The 12,743-nt window shown below is 38.7% G+C and overlaps 1 protein-coding gene across 5 annotated transcripts in view; it reads left to right on the forward strand.

Moving 5' to 3' along the window:
- The window catches only part of SEMA6C (semaphorin 6C), a 295,200-nt gene that overhangs the window by 64,607 nt on the left and 217,850 nt on the right, over nt 1–12,743 (forward strand). The gene's annotated exons all lie outside the window — the stretch shown is intronic.

A 12,743-nucleotide genomic window follows, 5' to 3' on the forward strand; every position in this document is an offset into this window, starting at 1 on the left:
TGACTGGTTCAAGGTTCTCTGGTCTGATGAGACCAAGATCGAGATCTTTGGTGCAAACCACACACGTGACGTTTGGAGACTGGATGGCACTGCATACGACCCCCAAGAATACCATCCCTACAGTCAAGCATGGTGGTGGCAGCATCATGTTGTGGGGCTGTTTCTCAGCCAAGGGGCCTGGCCATCTGGTCCGCATCCATGGGAAGATGGATAGTACGGCCTACCTGGAGATTTTGGCCAAGAACCTCCGCTCCTCCATCAAGGATCTTAAGATGGGTCGTCATTTCATCTTCCAACAAGACAACGACCCAAAGCACACAGCCAAGAAAACCATGGCCTGGTTCAAGAGGCAAAAAATCAAGGTGTTGCAGTGGCCTAGTCAGTCTCCCGACCTTAACCCAATTGAAAACTTGTGGAAGGAGCTCAAGATTAAAGTCCACATGAGACACCCAAAGAACCTAGATAACTTGGAGAAGATCTGCATGGAGGAGTGGGCCAAGATAACTCCAGAGACCTGTGCCGGCCTGATCAGGTCTTATAAAAGACGATTATTAGCTGTAATTGCAAACAAAGGTTATTCCACAAAATATTAAACCTAGGGGTTGAATAATAATTGACCCACACTTTTATGTTTAAAATTTATAAAAATTTAACTGAGCAACAAAACTTTTTGGTTTGTAAGATTTATGCATCTGTTAATAAATCCTGCTCTTGTTTGAAGTTTGAAGGCTCTAACTTATTTGCATCTTATTAAACCTGCTAAATCTGCAGGGGGTTGAATACTACTTGTAGACATTGTATATTCTTGTACATAAGAGCAGTATTATAGTAGTTATATTCTTGTACATAGGGGGCAGTATTATAGTAGTTATATTCTTGTACATAGGGGGCAGTATTACAGTAGTTATATTCTTGCACATGGGGCAGGATTATAGTCGTTATATTGTTGTACATAGGGGCAGTATTATAGTAGTTATATTCTTGTACATAGGGGCAGTATTATAGTAGTTATATTCCAAAGACATACTGATAGGGATTCTAGATTGTGAGCCCCATCGGGGGCAGCAATGATAATGTGTGCAAAACTGTAAAGCGCTGCGGTATATGTTAGCGCTATATAAAAATAAAGATTATTATTATTATTATTCTTGTACATAGGAGCAGTATTATAGTAGTTATATTCTTGTACATAGGAGCAGTATTATAGTAGTTATATCCTTGTACATAGGGGCAGTATTATAGTAGTTATATTCTTGTACATAGGAGGCAGTATTATAGTAATCCAGAAAGAAGAAAAAATATGAATGGCACTGAGATTAAATGTAATGAGTTATTTACTGGTATGGAGGGGTACACTCTGAATCATCGGCACATTGTGGGAGTGGAGTCACTTGGTGGAGGGTGCTTGCCAGAAATAAAACATGTAGATAAATCCAAAGGAAGAAGAAAGCAGCAACACTTCCGTAATGTGACAAAGAAACCTTAGTCCTTTATTTCCAATATAAATTCATGGACAAGGTAATCAAAGCAGGGACTGTGCAAGTAAAAGGACAAATTATTATAGTAATTATATTCTTGTACATAGGAGCAGTATTATAGTAGGTATATTCTTGTACATAGGAGCAGTATTATAGTAGGTATATTCTTGTACATAGGGGCAGTATTATAGTAGGTATATTCTTGTACATAGAGGCAGTGTTATAGTAGTTATATTCTTGTATATAGGGGACAGTATTATAGTAATTCTCTTCTTGTACATAGGGACAGTATTATAGTAGCTATATTCTTGTACATAGGGACAGTATTATAGTAGTTATATTCTTCTACATAGGGGCAGTCTTATAGTAGTTATATGTTGTACATTGGAGCTGTATTATAGTAGTTATATTCTTGTACAGGGACAGTATTATAGTAGTTATATTCTTGTACATATGGGTAGTATTATAATAGTTATATTCTTGTACATAGGAGCAGTATTATATTAGTTATATTCTTGTACATAGGAGGCAGTATTATAGTAGTCATACTTTTGTACATAGGAGCAGTATTATTGTATTCTTGTACGTAGGAGCAGTATTATTGTATTCTTGTACATTGGAGCAGTATTATAGTAGTTATATTTTTGTACATCTAGGAGCAGTATTATAGTAGTTATATTCTTGTTCATAGGGGACAGTATTATAGTAGTTATATTGTTGTACATAGGGGCAGCATTATAGTAGTTTTATTCTTGCTCATAGGAGCAGTATTATAGTAGTTATATTCTTGTACATAGGAGCGGTATTATAGTAGTTATATTCTTGTACATAGGAGCAGTATTATAGTAGTTATATTCTTGTACATAGGAGCAGTATTATATTAGTTATATTGTTGTACATAGGGGCAGTATTATAGTAGTTATATTCTTGTACATAGGGAGCAGTATTATAGTAGTTACATTTGTGTACATGGGGAGCAGTATTATAGTAGTTATGTTCTTGTATATAGGGACAGTATTATAGTAGTTATATTCTTGTGTATAGGGGCAGTATTATATTTGTTATCTACAGTACAGTACAACACAGTACTCAGCAGGGGACAACAATGAGGACAGGATAAAAGCCATTGTAGTGTAGACCGGTTATGACCTGCACACCGCGTTCGTCGCTGAGGTATGCTGGGAAGGACATTTAGGATACGAATAAATGGATCTTGTTAAGCTCAATCTCTACCTCTGTGATTACCGCCCCAGTGATGATACCAGTGGTGTCTGGGAGTGTTCAGCGAGACTCATTAGGAGGCCATATTAGGGCCTACTCCATTGTTTGGTTTCACTGTGGATGGTCCTGACCCTCTGTATGAGGCAGTGGTACTGTGCTCAGTGATAGTCAGGAAGGATGACAGGAGTGTAGGTGCTGTGCAGCACCGTGCTGAGTACCATAAACTGTCAGGCTGGGATTAAACAAGGCAAGAAAAGACGTTTGAGGAGATGCAAAGAATTCGATAAAAGCACAAGTCACTTTTAATGAGGGCTTTTTATAGCCTCGAGAAGGAGAAGACTGAGGTGGTGGCAGGAGGTCCTATGTTAAGTGTGAGCGACGCTCACTGTGGAGCTTCGTGATGAACATCTTTTTCATAGTAAAAGCCGACCTCATCTGCACTAATAAAACAAAACTGTATGAGAAGAAAAAGATTAAAGCAAATGTAAAAGAGGCATCAGGCCTAGGATCTCCAACGTAGGCATTGTATAAGAGTATTAAATAGGTAATTTATGGCGGTGCTATCCTGGTATTGTATGGCAGTCGTATCCTTTAGGTAGTGTATGGCACTACTATTATTAGGCAATGTATGGTAGTATTATCAACAAGACAATGATCCTAAACATAAAGCAAAATCTACAATGGAATGGTTCACAAATAAACGTATCCAGGTGTTAGAATGGCCAAGTCAAAGTCCAGACCTCAATCCAATCGAGAATCTGTGGAAAGAGCTGAAAACTGCTGTTCACAAATGATCTCCATCAGACCTCACTGAGCTCGAGCTGTTTGCCAAGGAAGAATGGGCAAGAATTTCAGTCTCTCGATGTACAAATCTGATAGAGACATACCCCAAGTGACTTGTAGCTGTAATCGCAGCAAAAGGTGGCGCAACGAAGTATTAAGTTAAAGGGGCCGAATAATATTACACGCCCAACTTTTCAGTTTTTGAATTTCCACAAAAATGTAAAATAACCAATAAATTTCATTCAACTTCACAATTGTGTTCCACTTGTTGATTCTTCACCAAAAATTTACATTTATCTTTATGTTTGAAGCATGATATGTGGGAAAAGGTTGAAAAGTTCCAGGGAGCCGAATACTTTCGCAAGGCACTGTATATGTATATGCTCCGTATGTTGGTATTATATGGGCTTTTTTTTAGGCATTGTGTCACTATTATGGCCACAATGTAGACCAGTTTTATGGAGGCATTATATGGCACTGTTATTAAACTATAAAATGGTATTGCTTTGTAGTCATTTGATCGCAGTGTTTTGTAGACTATGTATGGTGGTATTATGTGCGCTTTTTTGGAACTGTAAGCATTGTACGTCAGTATTATAATAGTATTATTATGGCAATATAATGCAGACATGTTATTGAAGTATTACGTGGACATATGGTAATATTATAAAAACATTATTTGGCAGTATTATATTGGAAGTGTATGGCAGCATTATGTAAACAGTTTATGGCACTATGATGAGAGTATTTGGGAGTATTATGTAAGCACTTTATAGAAGCATTATGTAGATGTTATATGGTTCTATTATAAAGGCATCATTTGTTAGTATTATGTTGGTACTGTAATGCTGTATTGTAGATGTACTGTATAGTGGTAGTATTTAGTTGGGTACTATATGGTACTCTTTTGATTGGCAGAGAAGCCATGCTAAGCTTTGGTTACACAGTAATATAGGATGACTGGATTGTTTTGTCCTGGTGGTGATGTATTGTGATATATTGTCTATATCATATATGAGCATGAACTTGACAGCGCCATTTAGTACAGATAATTAGTTGGTCTCTGTTAGCGCTTTATACCGAGCGGCGCTGCTCGGCATCTCACGTGACCATAAAGCTGGGTCCTCCAGGCCAGTTCTATGTTTAGATCTTGTCACAAGAAGCTGATGGAAAGTGTCAAGGCTTTGATTAAATCTACCAAGTGAATCCCCTCTTATGTGAGAGAGGAGGCGTCGTATATGTCTGTGTCTTCCCAGATTATTATGGTCTTCTAGATCCAGACAGCCGGACAATGAGAAACATCAACCGTATAATAAAACAAGCAATAAAATAGGACTCTGGAGGGTGAGGGAAGGAGAGGAATGGAGGGAAGTGAAGGATAAAACAAGACAGGAGAAGACAGTGTAAGGGTGGGGGACAATGGCTACCGCGTTCCTGTCCCTGAATGCACCAATCGGCGTGGTATTGTCGTCTAAACTATGTCCTGCGGTTTTCTTTATACGTTGTGTAGTTATGTGATATTTTGTGAATTGCAAGAGCTGACGGCATGTAAAGTACACAATGTTCTGGGCAGTACGAGGACTTACTATTATTCCCTGGGCAAATATACTCCTGGAACGTCTGGAACTCAAGGCTCAATTCTAGTGCTATGGCGCACAGAGGACGATTGATGTGGAGACGCATGTGGGAGACGTAGTGGACCTCGGGTGTACTGCAGGACTGGGAATCCCTGGGACTGACAGAATCAGGGTCGGCAGGGATAGTACAGGTGGAAAGGAAGGAAAATGTGGAGGTTTAATATGCTTTGGATGCGAGGAAAGGAAACTGTTGCAAAATTCTGTACACGGACTGGTGAGTTAAGTTCTTTTTGATGAAACAAACTGGGTATCCTCTGATCCATGTGTGGCGGCTCCTGAAACTAAAGACTTGGAGACAGCTTAGGCCTGTGGCCTGCAAGTGATCACAGCACATTTAATTAGGAACTCTTAATTTTCTGTAAAGTGCCAGGGCGACATAGAGCAACAACTCGCCCATGACTACCCCTCTAAAATTTCCCAGGACTGTCTGAAAGTGGGTGGAGATATGTGAACTCCACCTAAAAGTGAGTAATTCTGGTCTTGTTTTAGCGTGAGACTAAAAGATCCCTGTTATATGATTATTGAGAAATCACACAGATTGTCAGCGAGATGAACCCGACTCAGAGCCCGCATTATCCACCATCTGTGAAGGGAAGTCTCCAAAGATAACCCATATCCATAATTTTCTATTATAATTAACAGCACAAACACCTGAAACTGGCTCAGGTCAGTTAAGATTTTTTTCACTTGGCTGTTACAAGATGAAATATCGATCCTAGGAAGGAGGAGAGTTTTCTTCTATCGCTGGCTCATCACTATGCTCCTCAGACAAGAGATCCTGGCGGGGTACATGCCATCAATCACCGCCTTTATTTACTACTGTGCCAGGGAAAAACATATGTAGAAAAACGCAGCATTAACTCCATGCCTGGCACCATAAATCTGGAGCTCTCATGGCCGCCCTCTGGAGAGGCCGCCATCTGTGACCCACCTGATCACATGATCTCCCCAATCAGAGCGACAATCACGCTGAACCAGCTTGATGCATAATATATTCCTGAAACTTGGAGACGAGTCCCTGTGGTTCCAGAAAAATTGAATAATCGCTCTTATTGACTTCACGGCCATTTAGGAACATCCAGATATCTCATCCAGCCCCTCCAGCCTCTGTCTTCCAATCCCATCCATAGGAAAGATATTGCGTGGCACTCTTAATATCTGACAGTAGGGGACATTCGTTAATGTGATGCTTGCCCTTTAAAAAAACAAACATTTTAATTAACCCTTCAGGTACTGTTTAGAACGTCATCCTCAGGATATTCGAATAATAGAAATTTAGGACTTGATGGCTTTCAAAGTTATGGACAAAAAGTGAATATTTCCATTGTTGCTGGTCATTCCCTTCCCAATTATTGATCCAAATGGTTACTGTCAGTCTTCACTGCATCTCTAGCATTCATGAACCAAGAAGCCCAGGATGAGCATGCCCAGTTAATCCCAGCCATATTTTCTTTATTATGTCCATGTGAACATGACCACTGATATAATTTTCCCTGATTAATTCACCTGACATGCCAATCAGAAGTGAGAGAAAGCACAAAGCAGGGGGTTATATTATTATGGTGGGAGAGGAGATATCATGATTACAGCTCCGGGGAAAATATCTCCAAACGTTAATGAAATGATGAAATAAGTGAAAGGAGCGAGATATTAAGTGATTACAAAAGGAAGAATTAGATTGCGTTTTACGTTCAGGCCTCCGTTATGACATGTGATTTGTGAATGGGCTCATCAGCCGGTGCCCTGACCACGGGGAGAGGTGACACCGAGAAATCCAATCTCCTCTGCTCTTTCAGTTTCTGACGAAAATAGGGGACGGCCCTGAATTATTAATAATCTAATCTGGAGGCTGACAGCGCTGAGTGGGAGTCAGGAGCGGAGGATGACGGTAGCAGGGCCTATTGTGTGTAGCAGAGCCGGGAAATACCTAGAAGGTATCGCGCATGAGAGGCTTAGATACACCAGATAGTATCACACATGACAGGAGCCAGAGCTTGTTGTGTGCAACAGAGACGGTAAATACTGAGACGGTATCACAGATTAGAAGTTTAGATACCAGACCGTATCACACATGACAGGACCGCGGCCTATTGTGCGTAGCAGAGTTGGGAAATACCAAGAAGGTACAGTGCCTTGCGAAAGTATTCGGCCTCCTGGACTTTTTCAACCTTTTCCCAAATATCATGCTTCAACCATAAAGATACCAAATGTAAATTTTTGGTGAAGAATCAACAACAAGTGGAACACAATTGTGAAGTTGAACCAAATTTATTGGTTATTTTACATTTTTGTGAAAAATCAAAAACTGAAAAGTGGGGTGTGCAATATTATTCGGCCCCTTTTACTTAATACTTTGCTGCGCCACCTTTTGCTGCGATTACAAGTCGCTTGGGGTATGTCTCTATCAGTTTTGTACATCGATAGACTGAAATTCTTGCCCATTCTTCCTTGGCAAACAGCTCGAGCTCAGTGAGGTTTGATGGAGATCGTTTGTGAACAGCAGTTTTCAGCTCTTTCCACAGATTCTCGATTGGATTGAGGTCTGGACTTTGACTTGGCCATTCTAACAGCTGGATATGTTTATTTGTGAACCATTCCATTGTAGATTTTGCTTTATGTTTGGGATCATTGTCTTGTTGGAAGACAAATCTCCGTCCCAGTCTCAGGTCTTTTGCAGACACCAACAGGTTTTCTTCAAGAATGGTCCTGTATTTGGCTCCATCCATCTTCCCATCAATTTTAACCATCTTCCCTGTCCCTGCGGAAGAAAAGGAGGCCCAAACCACGATGCTGCCACCACCATGTTTGACAGTGGGGATGGTGTTTTCACGGTGATAAGCTGTGCTGCCTTTATGCCAAACATATCGTTTGGCATTGTTGCCAAAAAGTTCTGTTTTGGTTTCATCTGACCAGGGCACCTTCTTCCACATGTTTGGTGTGTCTCCCAGGTGGCTTGTTGCAAACTTTAAACAACACTTTTTATGGATATCTTTGAGAAATGGCTTTCTTCTTGCCACTCTTTCATAAAGTCCAGATTTGTGCAGTGTACGACTGATTGTTGTCCTATGGACAGACTGTCCCACCTCAGCTGTAGATCTGTGCAGTTCATCCAGAGTGATCATGGGCCTCTTGGCTGCATCTCTGATCAGTCTTCTCCTTGCTTGAGATGAAAGTTTAGAGGGACGGCCGGGTCTTGGTAGATTTGCAGTGGTATGATACTCCTTCCATTTCAATATGATCGCTTGCACAGTGCTCCTTGGGATGTTTAAAGTTTTGGAAATCATTTGGTATCCAAATCCGGCTTTAAACTTCTCCACAACAGTATCACGGACCTGCCTGTTGTGTTCCTTGGTCTTCATGATACTCTCTGTGCTTCAAACAGAACCCAGAGACTATCACAGAGCAGGGGCATTTATACGGAGACTTGATTACACACAGGTAGATTATATTTATCATCATTAGGCATTTAGGACAACATTGGATCATTCAGAGATCCACAATGAACTTCTGGAGTGAGTTTGCTGCACTGAAAGTAAAGGGGCCGAATAATATTGCACGCCCCACTTTTCAATTTTTGAATTGTCACAAAAATTTAAAATAACCAATAAATTTCATTCAACTTCACAATTGTGTTCCCCTTGTTGATTCTTCACCAAAAATTTACATTTGGTATCTTTATGTTTGAAGCATGATATGTGGGAAAAGGTTGAAAAGTTCCAGGGAGCCGAATACTTTCGCAAGGCACTGTATAACCCATGAGAGGCTTAGATATAGCAGACAGTATCACACATGACAAGACTGGGACCTGTTATGTACAGCAAAGGTGGGACATACCGAATAGGTACTGTAAATGAGAGGCTTAGATACACCAGACAGTATCGGCCATGACAGTAGCGGGACCTATTGTGAACAGCCGAGCCCGGAAATTCTGAATAGGTATTAAAAATGAATGGCTTAGATATGCTAGAAAGTATCACACATGACAGGACCGTGGCCTACTATGGGCAGCATAGCCAGGAAGTACCAAAGGGTATCACACATGAGAGGCTTAGATACACGAGTCTGTATTACCCATGAAAGGAGAGCAGCCTGCTCTGAGCAGTTAATAGATAGTAATGCCTAGAATGAAATACATGTATCTTAGATACACCACTTGTGTACAGTTGATGAGCTATTGCCGTGGAGTGTACTGGTTCCCCAGATTACAGAGAGACGGGGTGCTGTCTATATTCGGAATTACGCTCCGTTACCGGCAGATAATTAGCTGAGGCTTCTGATCAATGAGCCTTGTCTGGTGAGCTCATTACATTTGCATCAGTTGCTCGCGTGCAGCCCACGGCCACACATAAGACCTTGACGATGCTCATCGCCACCGCTACCCGCTGTGCCAACCGGTACCTTCTACAGGGGATCATCACCACAATCTATATGGCAGTAATGCAGTATATAAGTATATTCTATATGGCAATAATGCGGTATATAAGTACAGTCTATATGGCAGTAATGCGGTATATAAGTATATTCTATGTGGCAGTAATGCGGTATATAAGTACAGTCTATATGGCAGTAATGCGGTATATAAGTATATTCTATGTGGCAGTAATGCAGTATATAAGTACAGTCTATATGGCAGTAATGCGGTATATAAGTACAGTCTATATGGCAGTAATGCAGCATATAAGTACAGTCTATATGGCAGTAATGCGGTATATAAGTATAGTCTATATGGCAGTAATGCAGCATATAAGTACAGTCTATATGGCAGTAATGCGGTATATAAGTACAGTCTATATGGCAGTAATGCGGTATATAAGTACAGTCTATATGGCAGTACTGCAATATATAAGTATATTCTTTATGGCAGTAATGCGGTATATAAGTACAGTCTATATGGCAGTAATGCAGTATATAACTATATTCTGTATGGCAGTAATGCGGTATATAAGTATAGTCTATATGGCAGTAATGCGGTATATAAGTACAGTCTATATGGCAGTAATGCGGTATATAAGTACAGTCTATATGGCAGTAATGCGGTATATAAGTATAGTCTATGGCAGTAATGCGGTATATAAGTAAAGTCTATATGGCAGTAATGCGGTATATAAGTATAGTCTATATGGCAGTAATGCGGTATATAAGTATAGTCTATATGGCAGTAATGCAATATATAAGTATATTCTATATGGCAGTAATGCGGTATATAAGTACAGTCTATATGGCAGTAATGCGGTATATAAGTAAAGTCTATATGGCAGTAATGCAATATATAAGTATATTCTATATGGCAGTAATGCGGTATATAAGTACAGTCTATATGGCAGTAATGCAGTATATAAGTATATTCTATATGGCAGTAATGCGGTATATAAGTAAAGTCTATATGGCAGTAATGCAATATATAAGTACAGTCTATATGGCAGTAATGCGGTATATAAGTACAGTCTATATGGCAGTAATGCGGTATATAAGTATAGTCTATATGGCAGTAATGCGGTATATAAGTAAAGTCTATATGGCAGTAATGCGGTATATAAGTAAAGTCTATATGGCAGTAATGCGGTATATAAGTATAGTCTATATGGCAGTAATGCGGTATATAAGTAAAGTCTATATGGCAGTAATGCAATATATAAGTATATTCTATATGGCAGTAATGCGGTATATAAGTATATTCTATATGGCAGTAATGCGGTATATAAGTATAGTCTATATGGCAGTAATGCAATATATAAGTATATTCTATATGGCAGTAATGCGGTATATAAGTACAGTCTATATGGCAGTAATGCAGTATATAAGTATATTCTATATGGCAGTAATGCGGTATATAAGTAAAGTCTATATGGCAGTAATGCAATATATAAGTACAGTCTATATGGCAGTAATGCGGTATATAAGTATAGTCTATATGGCAGTAATGCGGTATATAAGTATAGTCTATATGGCAGTAATGCGGTATATAAGTACAGTCTATATGGCAGTAATGCGGTATATAATTACAGTCTATATGGCAGTAATGCGGTATATAAGTATAGTCTATATGGCAGTAATGCGGTATATAAGTACAGTCTATATGGCAGTAATGCGGTATATAAGTACAGTCTGTATGGCAGTAATGCGGTATATAAGTACAGTCTATATGGCAGTAATGCAGTATATAAGTATATTCTATATGGCAGTAATGCGGTATATAAGTACAGTCTATATGGCAGTAATGCGGTATATAAGTACAGTCTATATGGCAGTAATGCGGTATATAAGTATAGTCTATGGCAGTAATGCGGTATATAAGTAAAGTCTATATGGCAGTAATGCGGTATATAAGTATAGTCTATATGGCAGTAATGCAATATATAAGTATATTCTATATGGCAGTAATGCGGTATATAAGTACAGTCTATATGGCAGTAATGCGGTATATAAGTAAAGTCTATATGGCAGTAATGCAATATATAAGTATATTCTATATGGCAGTAATGCGGTATATAAGTACAGTCTATATGGCAGTAATGCAGTATATAAGTATATTCTATATGGCAGTAATGCGGTATATAAGTAAAGTCTATATGGCAGTAATGCAATATATAAGTACAGTCTATATGGCAGTAATGCGGTATATAAGTACAGTCTATATGGCAGTAATGCGGTATATAAGTATAGTCTATATGGCAGTAATGCGGTATATAAGTAAAGTCTATATGGCAGTAATGCAATATATAAGTACAGTCTATATGGCAGTAATGCGGTATATAAGTACAGTCTATATGGCAGTAATGCAGTATATAAGTATATTCTATATGGCAGTAATGCGGTATATAAGTAAAGTCTATATGGCAGTAATGCAATATATAAGTACAGTCTATATGGCAGTAATGCGGTATATAAGTACAGTCTATATGGCAGTAATGCGGTATATAAGTATAGTCTATATGGCAGTAATGCGGTATATAAGTACAGTCTATATGGCAGTAATGCAGTATATAAGTATATTCTATATGGCAGTAATGCGGTATATAAGTAAAGTCTATATGGCAGTAATGCAATATATAAGTACAGTCTATATGGCAGTAATGCGGTATATAAGTACAGTCTATATGGCAGTAATGCGGTATATAAGTATAGTCTATATGGCAGTAATGCGGTATATAAGTACAGTCTATATGGCAGTAATGCAGTATATAAGTATATTCTATATGGCAGTAATGCGGTATATAAGTAAAGTCTATATGGCAGTAATGCAATATATAAGTACAGTCTATATGGCAGTAATGCGGTATATAAGTACAGTCTATAGGGCAGTAATGCGGTATATAAGTATAGTCTATATGGCAGTAATGCGGTATATAAGTAAAGTCTATATGGCAGTAATGCGGTATATAAGTAAAGTCTATATGGCAGTAATGCGGTATATAAGTATAGTCTATATGGCAGTAATGCGGTATATAAGTAAAGTCTATATGGCAGTAATGCAATATATAAGTATATTCTATATGGCAGTAATGCGGTATATAAGTATATTCTATATGGCAGTAATGCGGTATATAAGTATAGTCTATATGGCAGTAATGCAATATATAAGTATATTCTATATGGCAGTAATGCGGTATATAAGTATATTCTA

The sequence above is a fragment of the Ranitomeya imitator genome, chromosome 1, assembly GCF_032444005.1.
Source record: "Ranitomeya imitator isolate aRanImi1 chromosome 1, aRanImi1.pri, whole genome shotgun sequence".
NCBI classification, from domain to species: Eukaryota; Metazoa; Chordata; class Amphibia; order Anura; family Dendrobatidae; genus Ranitomeya; species Ranitomeya imitator.